Here is a 10,433-nt window from a genome sequence, read left to right on the forward strand (position 1 = left end):
CTTGGGGCCTGGAGCCCAGACAGGAAACAGCTTTCCTCAGAACTATGTTCCATTACAGTGTCCTTCTTCATACTAATGATATGGATTGTATTAAGGAATCATTGTACAATATATCTCTCTTTGAGGGAACTGTAATTAAATTGTTCTCGATATTCATGTATCTTGTATATGTCAGGGTTATGAGCTGGGTTCAAATTAAACATATATAGCTTCAAATCTCAATTTTTGTAATTCTAAGTGGACAGCTGTCGAATTCCCTCAGTTTCCTCATTTTCACTATAGTTACAATTATATATAAAATACATACATATGTGAATATATATTTCATATTGTATTAAAATATATTTTTACAAATTTTCTAATATAGCAGGTGATATATAAATATAGTTATAGTTTCTTCATTGTGTTTATTACATATAAAATAAGGTTATGCATTTAGAAGCTACATAAATGACAATTGTTATTTGGTAAATGTGCTGAATATGTCCACGTGCTCTACAACAGGGATATAGAAATAAATGTTCATTTCCTATCCTAAGGAAATTCATAATATACAAGGGAAGTAGCCAGAACATTGTGAAGAGTGGAATAAGAGAGCTAAAAACAAGCCTTCAGGAGAACACAAATGGTGCACATTCACACTGACTAGGATGGCTCCCTGAAACAGAGCACCTTTTTGCTGAACGGAGAGACAGAAGATATTGAAGAACTTTACAAGCACAGGAGACAGCATATGCAACTCCACAGAGGCAGAGGGATCTGGCCTTCGCAGGGAATCAAAATAGGCCATTATGCCAGAGAGATAAAGTGTGGTGAAAGAGGAAACCCAGGGTGGGGGGCACAGGGAGCAGGTTCTAAATTTCTGCAGTGGGCTGGGTCTGCCTTCAAAGGGAGTGATTCATGTGGGAAACTAGGTCAGAGCTGCTTCTGGTGAAGGCCAGGATTAATGGCAATCTACGTGTTACTATCCTCATGGAAAAAAAGAATAACAGGACTAATAATAATAGTCCTCCTGCAGGTATGCTGTATGTTTCCAACTTAGTCGCTCATTTAATTACCTGCAGAAGACACAAGCACCAACATGATTTCTGCCTCCACCTATTTTTGTGATTCATCATGGGAATTCTGAGTAACAGGTCCTTGTCATTCTTAAACCTTACCTAAAGTTAGGAATTAAGGGAGACACGGTGGAGATGGCTGGTGCCACCAATACTCTTTGATAGCTATATCTTCTCCCCTTTTGGTTTCATTTTACCTGTTCTTCTTTATTTATTTTTTTATTTTTTTACCCTTCCTTCCAATCAAACTTTGATCCTCCTAAAAAGTCTTTGATGAGTCCTTTCAATGTGATTTGATACTAATGAAGGTTTCCCACTGCAAATGATAAACTGAAAATCAGAATCAACATTTATTAAGCACCTCCTGTGTGTACTGTTTTCACAGCTGCTCTATCATTCCCATTTTATAGATTAGGAAAAGGAACATCAGAAATATCAAGTACTTTGTTTATCAATATTCATGTTCTCCTTTTCCTTCCTCCATTTCCTAGGCCACCCACATGGGGGTCACATGGTGAGGGCTCATCAATGGCATGTAAGTAGCGGTGACTGTCACCTCCAGCCCAAGGTGGTTAAAAGTGGGTGAGCCTTCTCTACACTCTTGCTTTTCCTTAATCACTTGGCTGAACTCGGGGGATCCAGTGCAAGACTCTGGGACTCTTGGAGAAGGCAAAGTCTATGTTGGAAGAACACTGATTTCCAAATGACTGTGGAAAAGTAAAGCACCCTCAACCTCATTTCACCTCCTCAACATACCACTGACCTACATTGGACTAGGACATGAGCCAGCAATGAAACTTTATTGTTTTATGCCACTATTAATATATATCTAGGGCAATATTTGTTCCAGTCAACTAATATTTTTGGAATGCTTTCTATAAAACAGTGTCATCAGTGCAATTCAGAGTATTATATGATAAATTCCAAGTGAGTGGCACACACAGACAAGGCATAGGTGATCAGAGTTTGGAGGGAGCATGAGTTTTGAAGGCTAGGCAGAACTTACATGGTGCCCTCAACCACACACAAGGCAAAGGCTTCTGTAATGGCCAAGATTCTGCCTCTGGAGGCAGGGATACGAGGTTTAATTCTAGATTTGCTCTTTACCAACTGAATGACTTTGTGGACCCCAAGCCTCAGTTCCCCCATCTGTAAAATAGAGCAAAAAATACCTATCTCCCAATGTTATTGGTTATTATAAAGATTAAATTCGGCCAGGCATGGTGGCTCACGCCTGTAATCCCAGCACTTTGGGAGGCCGAGATTTGCGGATCACGAGGTCAGGAGATCGAGACCATCCTGGCTAAGACGGTGAAACCCCGTCTCTACTAAAAATACAAAAAAACTAGCCGGGTGCGGTGGCGGGCGCCTGTAGTCCCAGCTACTTGAGAGGCTGAGGCAGGAGAATTGTGGGAACCCGGGAGGCAGAGCTTGCAGTGAGCCAAGATTGCGCCACCACACTCCAGCCTGGGCAATTGAGCAAGACTCGGTCTCAAAAAAAAAAAAAAAAAGATTAAATTCAGGGAGTGGGGGGTGAGGGGAGGGAGAGCATTAGGACAAATAGCTAATGCATGTGGGGCTTAAAACCTAGATGACGGGTTGATAGGTGCAGCCAACACCATCGTGGACATACACCTATGTAACAAACCTGCACTTTCTGCACTTGTATCCTAGAAATTAAAGTACAATTTTAAAAAAAATTAAATGAAATAATGTGTATTAAGTAAATATAATGGGACATTCTTGATAAATAATAATTATTATCACTATTATCGGTGTTACAAATATAAGGAGAAGTTCAGTTTCTCACTGGCTTAGACCCAAATAAATCAAGTACCCATCTTGACCATAAGTATTTTCATCTATTGCTATTGGATAGTCACATGACTACAGCTACCTCATTTTATGTTTTTATTTTCTCTAAGAATAATCAAAAGCTGAATCTAAAGTTTATCACATAAAAAATTTTACCTACTTTGGACCTCAACTAATTCTGTCTTCTTACCTTGGATTTACAGTCTATTTCATTACAAAAAACAAACAAACAAACAAACAGTCATTTGGTGAGTGGGCCTGGTCCAGACTGCAGCTGTTTCTTCTCGGTGTGTACATTGTTATGCAGAGTGAGTGATTTTACTCTGTCACTTTAATTCATAAGATACTAGAGCGGACAGGGGCTTTGGAGGACATTAGATCCAACCTACCATTTTACATCTACAGAGGAGGAACCTGAGGCCCAAATGTTAGTGCATCACAGATGTCCACGAGTATGTTTTCTTTCTTTCTCTCCCAGACTTTAAGGGTTCTAGCAGCTTCACTAAATGGCCCCAGTCTCACCCACAAGGCTTGATAGAACCTCTGTTAATCAAATCGCATGAGAAATGAGGTGCTATAGCCAAATTTTCCAGATCCAGTAAATTAACAGAGAACATATTCTTTATATATATTTTCCCCCGATATACAGTAATTCCCTTTTCCTGCCTTGTTAGGACAGTCTTGTGAACAAACTCAAGTGTGTCTTTAGTTAGCAGTGAAAGGAACCTAGGGATCACTTAGTCCATCTTGTTCATTTTTCAGATGTAAACAAAAAGATTTTATAATTGTCATACAATGTAATCTTTACACTGATCTTTTAAAAATTTTATTTCCTCCATCATATAGATGAGAGAACGAAAACTCCTAACTATTGAACGACCTCCTCTGGATCACAGAACTCATAATACAGACAGTGGCACAGGCACCAGGCCCACTTACCTGTCTCTCTGGGCTCACAGATTCCATTTCCCAGTTGGGTCTGGCCGTATAACTGAGTTCTCACCAGTGGAGTGTAAGCAGAAGGCAACTATGCCAGCTCCCACACATGTTCCTCCATGCTCACTCCCTTTCCAGCTGGCTAGAATGGAGATGAACCCCAGGGTGAACCTGGAAGCCATGAATAAAGATTCTGCAAGGACCAGATAAATAGAGCCTGAGTTCTTGAATCACTGCCAGAGGAGGATGGCCACCTCCTGGTCAATACTACTTGTTGTGGACTGTCTGTAATGAGAAATAAACTTCTCTTGTATTTGGTCCCTTGTAAACTTGGGGATTTGTGTGCTGAAGCAGCAAGTATGTCCTTAATGCATAGCTTGCTAACAGCAGAACTGCAGATACTTACTATGGGCAAGGCATTATGTTTGTGATAAAAGATAGGAATATGATTTCCAATAGTTTGGGTCCTTAAGAAGCATTAAGCACAGCTGGGTTCTGAGATATGGACAGAAACAGCATAATATGAAATAGAAATAGAAAAAGAAAGGTCTAAAGAAAGATAAATAGGAAAGAACCTAGGAATCCAGAGAAGAAATAAGTTGTGCTGTTATATAAACAGGAGTGATTTTTGGGAGGAGGATGGGAATTTTGGACTGGGAGGATGGGTAGCATGCACAATCAGAACTCCTAGGAAACAAGAAAAAGCCTGGCACAGTGAGCTGTTTATTGGGATGGAAATGGGATACACAAACAAATGGAAGGGTAGGATAAAGCTCCATCACGAAAGATGCTAATGCCAAGTTAATAACTTTGAGTACTGTTTACAAGTTTGGATAAAGCTCCATCACGAAAGATGCTAATGCCAAGTTAATAACTTTGAGTACTGTTTACAAGTTTGGCTAATGCTTGTCACCAACGCCTGCTGGCTGAGAAATCTTGAAAATGAATGGCATGCCATGCCCTCAGAGTGTGACGACAAGCGCTGGATCTCAGAACACAGGGAGTTTTCATTTCTGAGAGCTGACTCCCTAGTCTGCGGTAGATAGAGAGCAGAGGTGGGGCTGGGAGTATGGAGAAACAGCATTCAGAATCGGCCCACACTGTCAAATTTCCAGGCCTTGAACAAGGTTGGTAGGAAAATTATTTGATTAGCTGTTCAATCCTATTCCATTTCTGCCTTGCTCGGGAGACGTATGTTGAGGGACTTTTTTTCTTCCAGAAGTACATATGGAAATGGCAAGGTTGGTGTTTGATGGTGTGACAGAGAAAGCCACACTGGGGAAATGGTGTGCTTTGAAATCAGGTCACTTAGAAAAAAAATATATATATATATATATCCAGAAACGTCAAAGCTTAAATGAAGCTATCAATTTAGGGACTTTTCACAGCCTTACTTACTGGGTTCTCTTTCTAACTTAAAAATCAGGAAAGGCACTTTCTGAGTCTCTACCTCTGTAAAGTTTGTTTGAGTCTCTTTTATTATTTTTACAGTGCACACATTGATCTCAAGTTTTAAGTATCCTTTTTATCACTGTAGCTAGAAGCAAAAAAGCCACCCAGCTGTTCAGTCTGTTAGTGCCAAATGTGGTCTCTTCTGAACACTATAATTCTCATACTACAAGATATCCCAAATGTACAGAAAGGTCAAGCAGAAAGAGATGATGACAACTCTGAATTCTCATGTCGTTTTAAAGATAAATCAGTTTGGTATGAGACCCTTCTTGGTAAGAGAAAATATTTATCATTCTAGCCCAATTCATGTTAAAGTTCCCTACAGGGATTTCAAACCAATGTGCCTATTGTTTTAAGGAATAGTCACTGACACTACAACACTACATCATGTTTCTGTAGAGGGAAAGAGAAAGAAAAAAAAAAATAAAGCCAGTATTTATTTATCACATCCTACCTATCATTTGCTTATGTTATTATTTAGTTATCAAAACAACCATATGATATGGGAATCCCTTTTCCCAACCTTTACAGAATAGATATCAAAGTTCAGTTAACTTAAGGAACTTATTCAAGGTCATATAACAGTAAAGGATAGAGATATAAACAAGTTTATCCTGGCTTGAGAATTCATGTCAATAAGTTGCTTATAACCAAATATGCAATTGAATAGTAGAGATTTCATGAAAAGGCATCAGACGATAAAATAGGCCATATATATGCAAGTCTAAATAACACGGTATTAATCTCACTCATAAATACTGAATGAAAAGAATGTAATCAGTTGAAATTATCTCAAGAATGTATCTGGAAAAAGGTGAGATTTTAGGAGATTAGAAACTGCTCATTTTGGACACTATTAATTTGTAAACATCATTACAATATGAGTATACAGAATGTTATAATATTCTGCTGTGAAATCTACTATCATGCTGTTTTCTTATTGCACTTATTTCAAAAGGTCCTCTTTATAACTCATTGCTTTTAGGTCCTAAAAATTCTAATTCAACATGATTCTTGACAGATTCATGAAATCATTCATACATACACAAATTTACCAAACCTTATGATATCTCCCTGGTTTGAAGATTGAGAGGTTCATGCTTTGCTCACAAGAGATTTTGTTGTCAAAATCTCTATACAAGGAGTTCAAAATTCATCACGTCAATACTCCTAGGTCTAGGACTGAGAAGAAGAAAGAGGGGCCAATATAGTCTCACAGTGAGAAGAAAACAAATAAATATACAGTCATAAAATAATGTAGCAAGTGCTATGCAGCAGGAAGTCCAGAGGTAGGCAGCCCTTGGAACCATTTTTCCTCCTAGGCCTCTGAGCCTGTGATGGGAAGGGCTGCCTTGAAGATCTCTGATATGCTCCAGAGATATTTTTTCCATTGTCTTGGTAATTCACATTTGGCTCCTCGTTATTATGCAAATTTCTGCCGCAGGCTTGAATTTCTCCTTAGAAAATGGGTTTGTCTTTTATATCGCATCATCAGACTGCAAATTTTCCAAACTTTTATGCTTTACTTCCCTTTTAAACATAAGTTCCAATTTCAGATCACCTCTCTCAAGTTCAAAGTCCCACAGATACCAAGCGCATGGACAAAGTGCCACCAGTCTCTTTGCTAAAGAATAGCAAGAATGACCTTGGCTCCAGTTCCCAAGAAGTTCCTCATCTTCATCTGAGACCACCTCAGCCTGGACTTCATTGTCAGCACCACTATGAGAATTTTAATCAAAACCATTCAACGAGTCTCTAGGAAGTTCCAAACTTTCCCACATCTTCAGTCTTCTTCTGAGCCCTGCAAACTGTTTCAACCTCTATCCATTACCCAGTTCCAAAGTCACTTCCACATTTTCAAGTTATCTTTATAGCAGTGCCCCTCTCCCAGTATCAATTTACTGTATCAGTCTGTTTTCATACTGCTGTAAAGAAATACCCAAGACTGGGTTATTTATAAAGGAAAGAGGTTTAATTGACTCACAGTTCCACATGGCTGAGGAGGCCTCAGGAAACTTACAATCACGTTGGAAAGGAAAGCAGGCACCTTCTTCACAGGGTGGCAGAAGAGAGAGAAGAGAAAGGGTGAAGGGGGAAGAGCCCCTTATAAAAGCATCAGATCTCATGAGAACTCACTCACTTTCATGAGAACAGCATGAGGGAAACCACCCCTATGATCCAATTACCTCCCACGAGGTCCCCCCCTCAACACCTGGGGATCACAATTCAAGATGAGATTTGGGTGGAGACACAAAGCCCAACCATATCATTAGGTGTACAGGCTAGGTAAGGTATCGCAGGTCAAGGCAAAGTGTATTTCAAGGCTCAGAAAAGTGAGAGAATGTGTGGGGTTTTGTCCAATTTACTAGAGAGTGAATAGGTAAATAGAGGGCAGACCACTGAGGGTGAGGTTTGAACACCATAGGGTCCACCAGACATGTTGGAACTCCCCTTCTTTTCCCTAGGTTTTGCAGAATGGCACCCAGGCTGTTATAATACATACTTAAACTTTGCTTTCTCTTTAAAAGTACTTTCTATTCATCACTGTTTGGGCTCCTTCTGACAGAGGTCATTACCAGAGATTCAGACCTTTATTTACTCAATTCCCTGTTGTGGTTCTGCAAGGGAGGCTTTCTCGTTCCTCTCCAAAAACAGACATGCCTGTGAAGGTGGGTTACACTTCCGTTCTCTTAAGTCTGTCATAATAAAGACATTTCATCAAGTGCTAAAAGAAAGCCAGAATTTAGAATGTACTTTGTGACTTTTGAGGGTTATGAGATGCTGAATGTGAGACACTGTAGCCAGTTGCTTAGGGAAATTGAAAACAAATTCTTCTCTAGAGAAATTAGAAAACCAGGTCAATGCCTCATTGCATAGTCCTGCTGGAAGACAAGAATTAAGGCTGAATACATTGTCAAGGTCATTTCAGATCCTATTATTCTGCTTCTCTGGTGATAATGATAATAAAAATAGCACTTTTTATTTGTGACTCACATAATTTTCAGAACTCTTTCACCTATGATCTCCTCTGAACAGCTGATGAGGAATTCATGCCATCAACCTGGAGGACAACTTGGAGGACCAAGTGCTCCCAACCAGACCTCAAGGTTAAAAAGAATTTCAGATGGGAGGTATAAGATATTGACTAACTTACGATATATCCTTTTGTCTTTTATACCAAAGATTATTTCATAGATGTTAGCTGGCCTCCATATTTCTAAACGTAAAATTTAGGAATATTCCCAGAACATCCTACTCTTCCTGTATAGTCCTTTATAATTATTTGTTTTTTAAAAAGCCATCTAAATTTTCAGTTCATTTATGCCTTGGAGAAAGGAGTTTTATAATTACTGTCTTCCCTAATATTGTTTTAATTTTTGTTTCACCTATACAAAGTTTTCTAAATGTAAGCAGTACTCCATAGTTAATTGTGACATCACTATTAACAAAGATGTGTTTCAGAAACATACCCAACTGAGAGAAACATAGTAATCAGAGACAGAAATGATCTGAAAGACTTGGAGGAACTCTGCGGAAAACAATGAATACAACGAAGAACTGGAAAGCATAAAATATGTGTGAGCTACAGGGTAGAGAGAAAAGAGGTCAAGACTTAGGCAAAGTCATCTTTGCCCAAACTGTATTCTGTAGAACCCATTCTGCTACATGTTCTCAGAGGAAGAGTAGGGTCTTATGATCAGGTAAGTTGAATGTATCCCCTTTGATGGTAGGCATGTTAGCATAACCAAGCCTCTGAGAAGTCTGTAATAAAGAAAGTTGCAAAACTTTATTTAATCCAGAGACCTTCAAACATTTTGACAGCAGATACTTTTTTCCCCCTCATATAGCTTTGGATCAGGGTTCCATGAAATACACTTTGAGAAATGCTGCTTTGAAGTTAGGGAAAGTGAGAGAGAGGCCGGCCTAAATTTTTGAAGAAAAGGAGACCTACCAGCAGTGCTATCAAATATAAAAGGTTATTTTGCAATTTCTTTCTCAGAAATCTTTCAAAAATAAAACAACAAGCATGGTGAAGTGTTTGGAGAGAGATGTATTTCTGTCTTCAACTTACTTTGAAATGTATCAAAAATAGCTGAATTAATTAATTGACAGAGGGATGGATACATACATGATCAAACAAGTATAATAAAATGATAATTATAGAATCTAGGTGATAGGTACATTGAGAATTTACTGTACATTTTTTATAATTTTTCTGAATATTTGAATGAATTTCAGGTAACATGTTGAAAAAGAATAGAATATACATCCAACCAACACTTGCATGAAGTATGGCTTAGAAGGAGGTAGAAAGACTAGTTGGATTTTCAGCTTGTCATGATAGTTTCTATCAGTTGACCATGGGCTAAGTATTAAGCTGGATATATCACGTTCATATGTTATCTAATTTATTATTCAAACCAATACCAATGGAAGTTTGGGCATCAACACTTTAATAATGAGACAAATGAGATTCAGTGAGGCTAAGTATCATGACAAAATCTGCCCTTGTTGAACCATGTGTTAATGCTATGTGTAGAAGGTGCCAAAATGAGCATTTCCTTCCTCTCATCCCATTCCCCATATAAGAAATTCTGGCAATGCCCACAGGAAATTTTTCCCTTCCTCCAACCTCCTCTCCTTCTTACTTTTCAGCCTTCTTTTGTAGTTTGGTGGGACTAAGCAGTTGTGGTGAGAAGCAGAAAAGTAGATGTGAGTTATCTCATCCAGAAAGAGCCAATACTTACTGACCAATGAGGAGGAATGGGAATGAAAGGAAAGAAGGAAAGGAAGCAAAGAGAAGAAGCTGTGGTGGAAACGTGTGAATATGGTAGAGAAGGAGATGGAAATGAGGAAGAAAGAAAAGGCTTCAAAACAGGCTGGGGACCCAGTTGAGTGCAGGGGGAATAGACGAAAATAACTTTTTAAATGCTGCAGTGGCATATATTAATAAATTACATATTTACTATTCTTTGAGGGATACAGTATTGAAGTTACTTTTATTTCTTTGCAAGAACAATATTTCTTTGAATGTGATATTTCTGTGCACTATATTTTTAAAAATATGCATAGAAGGCTGGGCCTGGTGGCTCATGCCTGTAATCCCAGCACTTTGAGAAGCCGAGGTGGGTGGATTACCTGAGGTCAGGAGTTCAAGACCAGCCTGGCCGA

The 10,433-nt window shown here is 38.8% G+C and overlaps 1 long non-coding RNA gene across 1 annotated transcript; it reads left to right on the forward strand.

Annotated features, from left to right (window-relative positions):
* Positions 1-4,839: 4,839 nt before the first annotated feature.
* On the forward strand, positions 4,840-9,293 carry LOC141410283 (uncharacterized). The gene is made up of 2 exons (XR_012434694.1): positions 4,840-4,936; positions 8,267-9,293. It is a non-coding gene; the product is annotated as an uncharacterized lncRNA (long non-coding RNA).
* The last annotated feature ends 1,140 nt before the right edge of the window (positions 9,294-10,433 follow it).

This window comes from Macaca fascicularis, chromosome 5, assembly GCF_037993035.2.
Source record: "Macaca fascicularis isolate 582-1 chromosome 5, T2T-MFA8v1.1".
NCBI classification, from domain to species: domain Eukaryota; kingdom Metazoa; phylum Chordata; class Mammalia; order Primates; family Cercopithecidae; genus Macaca; species Macaca fascicularis.